Source organism: Molossus molossus, unplaced genomic scaffold (genome assembly GCF_014108415.1).
Source record: "Molossus molossus isolate mMolMol1 unplaced genomic scaffold, mMolMol1.p scaffold_m16_p_2, whole genome shotgun sequence".
Classification (NCBI taxonomy): Eukaryota; Metazoa; Chordata; class Mammalia; order Chiroptera; family Molossidae; genus Molossus; species Molossus molossus.
The window spans coordinates 59181378-59193868 of NW_023425355.1; positions in this window are offsets into that span (position 1 = coordinate 59181378).

Sequence of the window (12491 nt, forward strand, 5' to 3'; positions counted from 1 at the left end):
TAATACTCTCCAGGTCCCTCCATGTCGTCTCAAAGGATAAGAGATCTTTCTTTCTTACAGCTGCATAGTACTCCATTGTGTATATTACCACAGCTTTCTTATCCATTTGTCTACTGATGGACACTTGGGCTGTTTCCAGATCTTAGCTATTGTAAATAATGCTGCTATGAACATGGGCATACATATAGTCTTTCTGATGGGTGTTTCAGGCTTCTTAGGGTATATTCCTAGAAGTGTGATCACTGGGTCAAATGGCAGTTTCATTTTACATTTTTTGAGGAAACACCATAGTGTTTTCCATAGTGGCTGCACCAGTCTGCATGCCCACCAGCAGTGTACTAGAGTCCCCTTTTCTCCACACCCTCGCCAACACTTGTTGTTTGATGCTTTGTTGATGGCGGCCTTTCTGACAGGTGTGAGGTGATACCTCATATTTTTTTTTTAATTTGCATCTCTGATAATTAGTGGCACTGAGCATTTTTTCATATGCCTCTTGGCCATTTGTATGTCCTGTTTGGAGATCTGTCTATTTAGGTCCTCTCCTCATTTTTAATTGGGTTCTTTGTCTTTCTTTTGTTGAGTTGTATAAGAACTTTATATATTTTGGAAATTAGCCCCTTGTCTTATGTATCATTGGCAGTTATGCTCCCCTATACAGTGGGTTCCATTTTTATTTTGATAGTTGTTTCTTTTGCTATGCAGAAGTTTTTTAGTTTGATGTAGTCCCATGTGTTCATTTTTTCCTCTGTTTCTATTGCTTTAGGCATTGTATCAGTAAAAATGCATGTGATATCTGAAATTTTGTTGCTTGCATTTTCTTCTAGAATTTTTATGGATTCATGAGTCACATTTAAATCTTTTATCTATTTTAAGTTTATTCTCATTAATGGTGTAAGTTGGTGGTCTAGCTTCATGTTTTGCATGTAGTTGTCCAATTTTCCCAATACCATTTATTGAAGAGGCTATCTTGACTCCACTGTATGTTCTTGCCACCTTTGTCAAATATTAATTGAGCATATTGTCTTGGGTCCATTTCTGGGATCTCTATTCTGTTCCATTGATTTATATGCTTGTTCTTGTGGCAGTACCAGGCTCTTTTGATTACTATGGCTTTGTAGTGTAACCTGGTATTCTGCATTGTGATCCCTCCTACTTTGTTCTGTTTTTTCAAGATTGCTGTAGCTATTCAGGGTATTTTTTGTTTCCATATAAACTTTTGGAGTATTTGTTCTAGTTCTGTAACATATGTCATTGGTATTTTCATGGGGATTACATTAAACAATAAATTGCTTTGGGTAGTGTGGACATTTTAATAATGTTAATTCTTCTAATCCATTTACAAGTTGTATGCTTCTACTTTTTTATATTTTCCTCTATTTATTTTTTTAGTTAACTGTAGTTTTCTGTGAATAAGTCTTTTATTTCTTTGGTTAAGTTTATTCCTAGGTATTTCAAATTTTTGCTGCAATGGTAAATGTGATTGCTTTTTTAGTTTCTCTTTCATTGAGTTCATTTTTGGTGTACAAGAATGCCATTGATTTCTTGACATTAATTTTGTATCCTGCTACTTTGCCAAATTCATTTATTAAATGTAGTAGGTTTTTGATGGAGTTTTTAGGGTTTTCTATGTAGAGTACCATGTCATATGCAAATAGTGACAGTTTCACTCCTCCTTTCCAGTTTGGATTTCTTTTATATTTTCTTCATGTTTGATTGCTTTGGCTAAGCCTTTTAGTATTATGTTAAATAAAAGTGTCAAGAGTGAGCATCCCTGTCTTGTTCCTGTTCTTAAGGGAAATGCTTGTAGTTTTTGTCCATTGAGTATGATGTTAGCTTTAGGTTTTTTATAAATTGCCTTTATTATATTAAGATATGATCCCTTTATTCCCACATTGCTGAGTGGAATGTTTTTATCAAAAATTACACCCTGATATTTTTAGATAGAGTGGAAGGGAGGGAGGAGGAGGGGATTAGGGAGAGAGAAACATTGATGTGAGAGGGACACATTGATTGGTTTTCTCCTCAACTCGTCTGAACTGGGACAATGGATTGAACCTGCAATCCTGGTAAGTGCCCTTGATGGAGAATCAAACCCATTGTCTTTTGGTGTGCGGGCCAATGCTCTAACTGTTGAACAATTCCTGCCAGGGCTGGACCTTTTTTTTAAAATCAGGTTTTTTGTTTTGTTTTGTTTTGTTTTCTTATTATTGTTTTAAGAAACTGTTGTATATTTTGGATAACAGTCCTTTATTAGATATACCTTTTCAACTATTTTCTCCAGGTCTTTAGCTTGTCTTCTAACTCTTTTGTCTTTTTACAGAACAGAAGTTTTTAATTGTAGTAAAGTGAAGCTTACTGATTATTTTTTTTGATGGATTGTTTCTTTGATGTTATATTACAAAGCCATCACCATAACCAAGGTCATCTACTAAGTTTTCTCCTGTTATCTTCAAGGAATTTTATAGATTTGTGTTTTACATTTGGGTCTATGATCCATTGTGATTCAATTTTTTAAAGGTTATAAGGTCTGTACCTGGATTCAATTTTTTTGCATGTGAATATCCAGTTGTTTTAACACTGTTTGTTGAACATACTATCTTTGTTCCATGGTAACATTCACTTTTTGGGTAATTTAGATTTTGCATCAGTGATGTCAGCAGAAGTTGGTACTTCAATTTGTAATTTTAAATAATAGCCACATTCTTATTATCTTTTTATTATAAATCAGTAATGCAATAAACATAAAAAGACCCCTAGAACTACTTACATAATTATTGCTTTTATAAAAATAAAATTGCTGCATAAGATGTAAAAGAGCTTGAAACAAAATCATAAAACAATTTCTAAACAACCACTCCCCAGTAAGATAGTATACATTTTATGTAACCTGTTTTTTTTAACAATTTACAATTACAAAAAATAAACTAGCACTAATCAAATTAAGATATTCATTCCATTTACTGAAAGAATTAACACAGTCTGTTTGAGTTCCAAAAAGAAAATGTGCTTTCAGTTATGTTGATAATGTTTTAAGCCATTAATTCCTTTATTTTATTTAATTTATGAAAAAACATATATAGTACATAAATAAAAATCTAAAAAGTTTGATCATTCATATATGCCACTCACTATTTCAATCAATTAACATTTATAACCAACTTAATATGATATCTATTTAATGGCATTCATGAACTGTTTGCTAGAAGTAGGCATACATTGCAAGTAGTTAGCATATACGTAGTTAGATTGTAATTGATTGGTAATGCCCTTTACATAGATACATCCTACTCCTCCCCTCTCCCCTCCCCTCCCCTCCCCTCCCCTCCCCTCCCCTCCCCTCCCCTCCCCTCCCCTCCCCTCCCCTCCCCTCCCCTCCCCTCCCCTCCCCTCCTCTCCTCTCCTCTCCTCTCCTCTCCTCTCCTCTCCTCTCCTCTCTTTTCTCTTCCCCTTCCTTCCTTTTCCTTCCTTCCCTTCCCCTTCCCTTCTCTCCCTTTCTCCCTCCCTTCCCCTCTCCCTCCCTCTCTTTCTCACCCACAAACTCAAACACATATACATTTCTTGACTCACTTTTACATCTCCAATTTTTCCAGAAATTGTATTAACATGTGAATTAAAGAAAGTGAGGGGCAGTAGAAGGGATTCACATTTAGAAATATTATATAGACAGATAACTATCGGAGATGCAAACATCAAAAATCAGAGTGAGTTACATTTAAGTAGATAGTTAGTGATGAAAGGTCTTGACACATAGGTTGACAATGAAATATAGCAGCCAGAAGTGGGGTTCCGAGTCTGAGTTTATAACAAAATTTATAATCAAGGTATGGCATTAATTGGAGGAAGATAGGGCAATAGGGGTAATCTCAAGTCTCTAGAGGGACTATGTTCTTAGATCAGAAAGGGACTCTGATTGCAAAGATTAAAGTGCTTCACCTCCAGGTAATTTTGGGGTCACTACATCAGAAGAAATAGTTCAAGAATTACCAGAACACATGCCTCATACCAAATAGAAGCCAGAGTGACTCTTCTAAATGTAAATCAGAGCATTTCTTGCTCAACAGTTCCAGTGATTTTCTACCACACATAGAATAAAATCTAAACTCCCTGCTGTGGCTTACAAGTCTTACCTTGACTTGTTTTACCCCTACCCGTCTTTTTGATATTCCTTGAAATTTACTCTCAACTCTGGGCTTTCGTACTTTCTGTGCTCTTGGCCTACTGTTGTGGCTCATTTCCTTAGTTTATTAAGACCTCTGCTCAAATGTCACCTTCTCAGAATTTTCTTCTCTGATAACCTATCTAAAACAGCAACCCATCACTCCCAAACCCCTTACCATTTTTCATTTTTCTTTGTATATGACATTGTTGACTATATTTAATTTTTGTTTTGTACCTCCACCATTGTAATATTAGTTTCATATAGGCATTTTTTTCTGTCTACTGTATTACTGTTATTTCACTAGCTCCAGATTTGAAATTACTGACACAAAGCTAGTATACTTTAACTTTAGGGTCTCTCATTTGTATAAGCCTATTTCAAAGTCCTGCATTTAATTTTGTATTCCTATATAATTTTGTAGCCTTTTTTGCAGTGCGAGCCTATCAACATTGTGTAAGCTTTATAAGTAGCTAAACTTCTGCTTCACCTCTAGTGCTTCACACTTCATAAGCAGACCATAAAACATTTTTGAATGAAAATTTTAAAAAATATGAATGAATACCTCATATAACTTAAAATTAAAAAAAATGTTAGTTCTTTCTTTCATAACAAGTTTTAATAAGGGTTGGGCTTTGTTCAAGTGTATAGAAACGTTGGATGTCCATTTAGGATATTATAGCAGAGCTGTTCTGAAGGATAAAAAGAAAAGATATTATGGCCCCAAAGGTAAACTTTGCTTACTTCATAATTTTTCCTAGTGTTGGGATACTAAATTAAGCCAGACATATATATTAGTATTTACAAACATAATAAATTATATTTCAATTATAAGTCTCTTCCTTGTGACACAGATTTTTCTCTATTATATTTTCTAAGAGCTGAGCTATCCTTTCTAGTATATCTAGGGAGTATCTACACTTTAAGGAAATCACTGAAGCACAACTTTCTCATTACTACACTGGGTTATTTCTTGCTTTTTCTATACTATTTCACAGTCCTTAAGGACTTTAAGAAAGTTTATGCCAAGATTATACTATAAAGTGGCAGTTTCCCAGTGGCAAAATACATGTATACTGTATGCATATCTGATAAATACCATTACACACACACACACACACACACACACACACACATAACATATATAGAAATATACAATATCATATAATACATCTGTGTGAGCGAGAGATTTAGCATGAAAAGTTTTAGGATTTATTTTCTCTTTTTAAATTTTTTTTCTTCATTGGTTTTTTAGAGAATGAGGAAAGGAGAGAGAGAGAGAGAAACATCAATATGACAGAACATCAAATGGCAGCCTCCTGCGTGTTCCCCACTGAGGATTTAGCCCACAACCTGAGCACGTGCTCTGTCCAGGAATTGAACCAGCAACCTCTTGGTGCATGAGTCGATGCTCAGCCACTAAACCACACCATCCAGGCTACATAATCTTATTAATAGTAGGTTTTCCATAGGATAATTAGCTATTCCTGAGTCATTAATAAGAAATTCATAAAAAAATGAGCCATTCATAAAATAAAAAGCTTAGTTAAATAATATATTACAACTTAAATAATGGTCAAAAGAATGGAAACTATCTATGAATTGATCACTCTCAAATTTTAGAAGCCCATCTGCCTTGGTTTTTAATCTACTCAAATTGTTTACTGTCCAGTAGCACTGCCTGAGGCAAATTTATATAAACCTTGCAAAAAGCAATAAAAAGCCTTGCTTCAGAGATTCTCATTTGTTAAAACTACAAGACTTCTTTAAAAGCTCCAAAGTGTTATAATTAAAAATATATCAATTTATTAACTTGTCAACTAAAAGCAATTATTGTAAAGCATTCTTTTCCCTCAAATAGCTAGACTCTCATTGATCATGTATAATAAAATTTATAGAAAAATATAATTAAAATGTAAATTTAACTTCTGGTAAGAAAACTTTATCAAAGCATCACACAAAACTTCTGGAACCTGTCCATTTTCTGGAAAAGATACATATAAACTTTGTATTCACAGCTACAGAAAACATGTGCTAACAAATTGAGCTGCATATTTTTTTATGGTGACTTGAGAGGAGGGGTGAAGAGACTATCTCCGGAATGTTAATTTGACTTTAATAAAAGAATGGCAATTGAAATTGTAGCTTAAGTTGTTTTTATTTTTTTTTTAGTGATTTATTTATCATTTTGTCCTTCCCTTTCTCCATCTTTTTTCTTAAGAAATATAGAATGCAATTAGTAGCATAAAGATTTCAGGAATAATTAGGCAATCTAGTCTCACATCACAATACATTAGGACAATTTTAAACTTCTAGTACCATGGCAAATGAAGAAATTCTCTGTTTACAAAAAATGTTTATGAAGCAAAATTACTCTAGGTTTCCCTGATATCAACACACACACACACACACACACACACACACACACACACACACCATACATCCATGGCAAAGGGAACGGTCATTTATCTTCTATGAAAAAGAATAAAAATCACTTTTCCATAATTTAAAATTCAAGAATCAGTTCTACACTGTTGTGTTTGTGCTAACAAGTACCTTTTCATAGAAAGCTTTTGTTTTAATTAAATAACAGACTGAACCCACTGCAAATAATTGTGTTGTCATCCTCACTACATTACTTTGAACTGAAAGTGAGGCAAAACTGGTCAATGTTAATCAATTGCCTTGGAGGAATGCAGGAGCTCTTCTGACAGAGTTGCATAATGGATGAATCACAAAATGAGATAACTGAGAGATATTTGTCCTGGAGTGTGCTAAGTTCATGAATACAATGAAAAATCTCCCTTATATCCTAATAGTATCCTTTGTAAAGACACACACTCTATTTTACTTGACCGCATCAACATATGTTTTCAAAAACTGATAATGTTTTGTTCATCTGTGACCTGGCCTGAAATTAGAAAACTATCAAAATAATATAAATAATGCCATGCTGACAACTCATAATTTTTCTTAATGTGAATTGCATTGCATGGTCATTCAAAGATAGCTTCTTATCAAAATTAAAAGAAGGCCTGGATGGTATGGCTCAGTGGTTGAGCATCGACCCATGCACCAAGATATTGCTGGTTTGATTCTCCAGTCAGGGCACATGCGCAGGCTGTGAGCCAAATCCCCGGCGGGGGGGGGGGGGGGCATGCTGAAGGCTACCAATTGATGTTCTCTCTCATTGATGTTTTGTTCTCTCTCATTGTTGTTTCTATCTCTCCCTCTCCCTTCCTCTCTCTCTAAAATCAATAAATAAAAATGAATTAAAAAAAATAGAGACAACTCACTAACCCGGCTGGTGTGGCTCAGTGGTTGAGCATCAACCCATATATCAAGATGTCACCAGTTCCATTCTTGGTCAGGGCACATGCCCAGGTTGTGGGCCCAATCCCCAGTGGGAGGGGGTATGCAAGAGGCTGTCAATGTATGTTCTCTCTCATTGACGTTTCTATTTCTCTCTTCTCCCTTCCTCTATCTCTAAAGTCAATAAAGGAAAAAATATTTTAAAAAAGAGAACCCATTGTATGGCAGAACATATTTGCCAATGATGCATCTGATAAAGGGTTAATTTCCAAAAGGTATACACTTATACCTCACCAAAAGGAAGACAAACGATATAATTAAAAAATGAACAGAAGACCCGAATAGATGCTTCTCCAAACAAGACATACAAAAATGGCCCAAGAGACATATGAAAACATCCTCAATATGACTCACCAGAGAGATGAAAATTAAAACGACAATGAAGTATCAACTTACACCTGCCAGAAAGGCCACCATTCACAAGTCATCAAACAACAAGTACTGGCGAGGATGTGAAGAAAAGGGGACTCTAGTACATTGCTGGAGGAAATGTAGACTGGTACAGCCACCATGGAAAATAGTATAAAGTTTCCTTAAAAAAATAAAAAATGGAACTGCTATTGCATCCAATGACCCCATTTCTGGGAATATACCCTAAAAGCCTGAAACACTAATCAGAAAGGAAATATGTTCTCTTTTTTTTTCATAGCAGCACTATTTACAATCGCTAAGATCTGGAAACAGCTCAAGTGTCCATCAATAGATGAGTGGATTAAAAAGCTGTGGCACATATACACAATGGAATACTATGCAGCTGTAAGAAAGAAAGGTATCTTATCCTTTGAGACAACATAGGGGAACCTGGAAAAAATTAGGCTAAGCTACATAAGACAGTCAGGAAAAAAAAGTATTACATGATCTCACTTATATGTGGAATTTAATGAACAAAATAACCTGATAAACAAAATACATCCACAGACATGGAACAAACTTTTGAATCTCTGAGGGAAAGGGGGGAGAGAGATTAACCCAATAATTTATATGCATATATACATAACCCGTGGACACAGACAAAAGTGTGGTGAAGGCCAGGGGGGTGGGAGCAGGGTTGAAGAGGTCAATGGAGAAAAAATGGAGGATATGTGTAATACTTTCAACAATAAACATAAAGTAAAAAAATATATAATAATGAATAAATACCAAAAAAGATAGCTTCTTAATCAAAGAAGTGAAGCCTTTCTTTTTTTAAATTGTATTTATTTATTTATTTATTTATTTATTTATTTATTTTTGTATATGCAAGCAGGAACAGAACCCGGGACTCTATGGTCTGCAGGCTGACACTCCAACGACTGAGACAAACTGGCCAGGACTTTTTTTTTCACTTTTTATTTTATTTTTGTTACAGATATTTTTCCTCTTTTACCCCATTGACACCCTTCTCTCCATCCCCACAACCCCATGCCCTGCTTTGTTGTCCATATCCATTGGTTATGCATATATGCATATAAGTTCAGTGGTTTATCTCTTCCCTCCCCCCACCACTCCCTCTTCTAAGAGTTGTCAGTCTGTACTCTACTTCCACGTCTCTGGGTCCACCCTATTCCTCACACTGTTACGTTCATTATATTTCACAAATAAGTGACATCTTGTGGTATTTGTCTTTATCTGCTTGGCTTGTTTCACTTAAGATAATACTTTCCAAGTCTCTTCATGTCGTCTCAAAGGATAAGAGATCTTTCTTACAGCTGCATAGTACTTCCTTGTGTTTATGTACCACAATTTTTTTTTTTTTATCCATCCGTCCACTGATAGAATCTTGGGCTGTTTCCAGATCTTAGCTATTGTAAATAATGCTGCTATGATCATGGGGGTACATATATTCTTCCTGATTGGTGTTTCAGGCTTCTTAGGATATATTCCTAGAAATGGGAACACTGGGTCAAAAGGCAATTCAATTTTTAATTTTCATATGTAATACCATAATGTTTCACATAGTGGCTGTACCAGTCTGCATTGCCACCAGCAATACACCAGAGTCCTCTTTTCTCCACACCCTCGTCAATACTTGTTGTTTGATGATTTGTTGATGGCAGCCATTGTGACAGGTGTGAGGTGATACCTCACTGTTGTTTTAATTAGCATCTCTCTGATTAGTGATGTTGAGCATTTCTTCATATGTCTCTTGGCCATTTGTATGTCCTATTTGGAGAGGAGTCTGTTCAGCTCCTCTGCCCATTTTTTAATTGGGTTCTTTGTCTTCCTTTTGTTGAGTTGTATGAATACTATATATATTTTGGAAATTGACCCCTTATCTGATGTATCGTTTGCAATTATGCTCTCCCATACAGTGGGTTGCCTTTCCATTTTGATAGTTGTCTATTTTGCTGTGCAGAAGCTTTTTAGTTTGATGTAGTCCCATGTGTTCATTTTTTCTTTTATTTCTCTTGCCTTACGTGATGTATCAGTGAACATTCTGCTGCATATGATGTTCAAAATTTTGTTGCCTACATTTTATTCTAAGATTTTTATGGATTCACGAGCCACATTTAAGTCTTTAATCCATTTTGAGTTTATTCTTGTGTATGGTGTAAGTTGATAGTCTAGTTTCATCTTTTCCATGTAGCTGTCTGGTACTGGCACAAGAACAGGCATATAGAACAGTGGAACAGAACAGAGAACCCAGAAATGGACCCTAAACATTATGCTCAATTAATATTTGACAAAGGAGGCAAGAATTTATAATGAAGTAAAGACAGCCTCTTCAATAAATGGTGTTGGGAAAATTGGACAGCTGCATGCAAAAAGAATGAAACTAGACCATCAACTTACACCTTTCTTTTTTTAATATGTATTTATTGATTTTAGAGAGAGAGGAAGGGAGAGGGAGAAAGATATAATTTTGATGACAGAGAAACAAAGATCAGCTTCCTTCCACATGACCACCACTGATGATTAAGCCCGCAACCTGAGCATGTGTCCTGAGCTGGATTTGAACTGGTGATATCTTGGTGTGTGGGACCGTGCTCAAACAATTAAGCCACACAGGCTGGATGTAGCCTTACTTGAATGTGTGACTCAAAAAATGGCTCTGAGTCAGCCTGTGGTCCGAAGAGACCTGGGTTCAGTTTCTGGTAAGGGCACGTACCTCGGTTGCAGTTTGTTCTCGGCCCTCTTTGGGTTCTGTAGATGGCAACCACTCGATGTGTCTCTTTCACTTCGATGTTTTTTTCTCTCTTTCTTTCTCCCACTCTAACTCTATCTGAACAAAATATCAAAAAATGTCCTCGAGTGAGGATAAAAAAAATAAAATAAAATTGGTTCTGAAAAAATCATTTGAATGCTTTATTCCAAAATTTTAAATCTATCTTGTTTCAGGATTATGCATTATAAAGTCCAGAATCGCTAAATGAATGGCTATACATTAACATGTTAGAAAATTAATGGCAAGATAAAGAATTTTTCTCACCCAGCCTGTGTGGCTCACTGGTTGACCTTCAACCCATTCACAAAACATTGCTGGCTCAATTTCCAGTCAGTGCACATGCCCAGGTAGTAGGCCCAATCCCCAGAGTGGGGCATGCAGAAAGCAGCCAATCAATGTGGTCACTCTTCAGTGTTTCTATCTCTCTCTCCCTCTCCCTAACTCTTGGTCTAAAAATCAATAAAGAAAAAATATGAATTTTTTTTCTCAGATGTTTTATATCAAGTGGTGATGAAACTTCCACGATTTTTTTTCTTTCAAGAAAATCAAAACTTAGGCGGGATCACAATACCGAATATTAGGTTGTACTACAAAGCTACTGTAATCAAAACAGTCTGATTCTGGCACAAGAACAGGCATATAGACCAGTGGAATAGGACAGAGAACCCAGAAATGGACCCAAGGTAATATGCTCAATTAATATTTGACAAAGGAGGCAAGAACATACAGTGGAGTAAAGACAGTCTCTTTAATAAATGGTGTTGGGTAAATTGGAAAGCTACATGCAAAAAAAAAAAAAAGAAAAAAAGAAACTAGACCATCAACTTACACCATACACAAGAATAAACTCACAATAAATAAAAGACTTAGATGTGAGTCATGAATCCATAAAAATCCCAGAATAAACTGTAGGCAACAAAATTTCAGACATTATACGCAGCAGAATTTTCACTGATACATCACCTAAGGCAACAGAAACAAAGGAGAAAATGAACACATGGGACTACATCAAACTCAGAAGCTTCTGCACAGCAAAAGAAACAACCATCAAAAAGGAAAGGCAAACCACTGTATGGGAGAGCATGATTGCCAATGAAACATGAGAGAAGGGGTTATTTTCCAAAATATATAGAGTACTCATACAACTCAACAAAAGGAAGACAAAGAACCCAATTAAAAAATGGGCAGAGGAGCTAAATAGACACCTCTCGAAACAGGACATACAAATGGCCAAGAGACATATGAAAAAATGCTCAACATCAATAATCATCAGAGAGATGCAAATTAAAACAACAATGAGGTATCACCTCACACCTGTCAGAACGGCCGCCATCCACAAATCATCAAACAACAAGTGCTGGCGAGGGTGTGGAGAAAAGGGGATCCTAGTATACCGCTGGTGGGAATGCAGACTGGTGCAGCCACTATTGAAAACAATATGGTGTTACCTCAAAAAATTAAAAATTGAACTTCCATGTGACCCAGTGATCCCACTTCTAGGAATATACCCTAAGAAGCCTGAAACACCAATCAGGAAGAATATATGTACCCTCATGTTCATAGCAGCACTATTTACAATAGCTAAGATCTGGAAACAGCCCAAGTGTCCATCAGTAGACCAATGGATAAAAAAGCAGTGGTACATATGCACAGTGGAGTACTATGCAGCTGTAAAAATGAAAGATCTCTTATTCTTTGAGAGAACATGGAGGGACCTGGAAAGTATTATCCTAAGTGAAACAAGCCAAGCAGAAAAAGACAAATACCACATGATGTCACTTATTTGTGAAATATAATGAACATAACAGTCTGAGGAAT